Here is a 3,396-nt window from a genome sequence, read left to right on the forward strand (position 1 = left end):
TACAGGACAGCAATTGCTCACAATGGTGGTTTATGAGACACTGGGAAATCCATAACCAGTTTGATCTGAGTTTGGTGCGTTGAGCTGGACAGACTCACTGAGAACGAGCTGTCAATCACAAGGTAGCCCCGTCCTAAAGCATAAACTGCTTTATCGTCTATTTTCCTCTAAATGGGACCATCATTTACTAAATGAACATCATGCTGTATGGAAGAAGACTGAAACTAGAGACCGAGACCAGAAACTCATCAGGAAACTGTTTACTGAGCTCATAAATCAACTGAGCAGTCAGCTCATTTCTCCATCATATTGATTATATTTATGATCTCACAGTGATGGACTGTATTGGGCTGTTCTGTGTTCATTTATTGTTTACCTGCCCAGGGACAACATATGCAAATTAGCCGTTAGCTAACTCTGGTGTAATTACTTTTAATTGTCTGCTGTCCCTGCAAAAATGAAACCCCACGTTAGCTCATGTTTGTGATGAGCCTGGCTGTTCTCACTACATGAAATTTTTCCACTGCGGCCTCAGGGAGGCAGAGTTATAGTTTTCTTCGAACTGTAACATTAATTTAGCCAGAGCCCATAAATAACAGTTCAAATATAGTAGAATTTATTTCACAGAAAGTTCTTCTTCTAACCTATTAGTTTATTAAAAGAAGAGGTAGAAATGTGTTTGTTGCATGTACAATTAACAATTATTAACCACAGCAACAAATGTAAATTTGATCATTAATAAGTTGTATGCATTTAAATGTGACCGTCTACAGCATTTATAAAATAGAGAAGTTTGCCGTAAGTGGTGTGAACCTGAAATAGGAGTGTCACAGCGCACAGATTCTCCTTCCAACAGTTGAGTTTCAAACACCCAGATTTACATAAAGTAAGTGGCTGAAATACAATTAAAATGTTGCAGGACAACATAGTTAATTTACAGCATATTTGGTCACTTTGATACATTTTCAGGTGTTTCCATGACTGGAAAACTAGTCTCTAAATTTTTAAGGTTTTACAGATTTTTAGGACACATGGGAACCCTGTCCAGAGAGGGACTCATAGACAAGCTCTCGATCTTGTCACCAACACAATATACCATACACAACTCAACTCAACAACACAACCCTTCCTAAGTTTGCCCCTTTTTGCTAGTCCAGTATCTCCATCTTAAATTATCTAGCTAATGATAACAAAACACATGCTAACGTTAGCTAACATTTTGTTAACAATAGCTAAATTAAGATGTGACTATATGTATCGCTTTTATATTTTAAGCATCTTCGAAATGTGAGTCAATTGTGACCATTATTTTTGGTAGTTTAATTAATTTTTTTGATGGTTGCTGAGCACCTTTTATTAGTGACATTATTTTTAACATTCTGTCTCTCTTCACCTCCCCCTTTTGTTCAGGCATCCTTGATAAACATGTCAGTCAACTCTTCCTTGGCTCACCTCTCCTCCTCCAATTCGTCCCTCCATCCTCTCATGACCACATGCTCCGATTCCAGTGCAATCATCTTCGAATTCTCTGCTTTCTCCATTACCTACATCCTCCTGCTCCTCCCAGTCTTCATCCTCATCCTCTACCTGGGTTTCCAACAGTGGAGGAAACAGCGCTCCATTTCCATGGCTGCAACAAGTCACTCTGACATCTTCACTTACCACTCCATTGCCATGCACATGAATGAAGTCTTCGGGTTCACTTTATTTTTTTGTGGCGGAGTCATCAATCTTTCAGAGGTGATGTTAGTAGGACGCTGCGTCTGGACTGTCACCTCCTTCGGACAGGGTCTGTTTCACCTCCTGACCTGTGTGGAGCGCTACCTGGCAGTTGTTCATCCAGTCACCTACCTGGGCCTCAGACAGTCAGGCGGAGTCAAGATCAGAAACATCAGCATTGGATGTGTTTGGTTACTGAGCTTCGGGTGCCTTGTTGTATTGTATCAAACCGACAGACAGTCCAACTTGATCTTGTATGTCTGCATGATGGTCTTTTTCTTAATTGTCATCTCTTTTTGCTGCACTTCAGTTCTCCACACTCTCAAACGTCCAGGACCGGGGGAAGTGGGTGGGAACAGGGAACGCATTGACCAATCAAAGCAGAGGGCTTTCCACACCATCATGGTTATAATGGGAGTGCTGTTGTTCAGGTTTGGGGGAAATCTGATTCTCAGTGTGATATACAGTTTAGGTGTAGTGAGCCCCAGTGACACCTGTGTGTTGTTGCTGTCCGCAATCTGGTTTGATCTGCCCAGCAATTTGGTGTTACCTCTTCTGTTTCTCCACCGGGCAGGAAGATTAAAATGTTGTAACCAAAACACTGAATCAGGTTGAGAGCTGCATTACATGTGAGAGTATCATACTACAAATTCTCAAAAGAATTACGATTATAATATCGTGTTATGTGAGATTTTTTATTATGTTAGAAACTTAAGTATGAAACCAATAGTGTGTGAATTGCATAATATTACAGTGTGCAAGCAGATCGCACAAGATCCCCAAACTTATAGAGTGTTATCATCTGGGATGACATAATTACCCACAGTTTTAGTGCAGTCCATTCAAACCTGAGTGTATGATTAAGAACATACATCTTAACAGTTTTAAAGGCGGAGTGAAGATGAGTAAGAGCCTAGTTTGGAGTGGGACCAGGGACATATAAAATTGTGTCATCTGCATAGAAATCGTCATTTTCAGCAGATCTTTAGAAGAATAATGTAATTTATGTAATGTAAGTAATAATTTATCAAGAATATACTTCTAAAGTACCTAATTACTAACCATCGGTACCAGCATACCTTAGCGTGTTAGCATGCTAATATCTAATGATTTGGGTTGAACACAAACTACATGACATTAGTTTTGCAGGTATTGGTTCATAAACAAAAGTGCTGGACAAATTACACTTTTGACCTGATGACTGCGCTGGATCCCAAAGTTATTAGGTGTCCACCTTTGGGAACCATGATTATATGAAATATGACGACAATCAATCCAACAGGTTTTGAAAAATTTCAGTCCGATTTTTCAGATTACATCGTTACAGCCCCGCCATGTGATAAAGCCAGAACTAATGAGACATATGTGATACCACTGTAAAAGTAAAAGACAAAATAGAAAAACCTGGAAATGCAAGGCAAGGCTATGTAAGCTAGCTAGTAATTCCTTCACATTAGCAAGCAAGCTTATGTTGGCCAGCTAAAAGCACAATATGAAAATATGTTCTACAAGCTTTGCAGTAATGTTAGCTTTGACTTTGGACTTTGTGTTGGAGTCTGTGTTGTGGTGGGTGTCGGTTGTTCGTAGACCTTAGCAAACATTTATATGCTAACATAGCTATTGTTGCATACGGAGCCCCCCTGGTGACATTGGATAAAAAAAAATAATGCGTGGCCA

Source organism: Morone saxatilis, unplaced genomic scaffold (genome assembly GCF_004916995.1).
Source record: "Morone saxatilis isolate NCDOM2014 unplaced genomic scaffold, NCSU_SB_2.0 Contig4, whole genome shotgun sequence".
In the NCBI taxonomy this organism is placed as follows: domain Eukaryota; kingdom Metazoa; phylum Chordata; class Actinopteri; family Moronidae; genus Morone; species Morone saxatilis.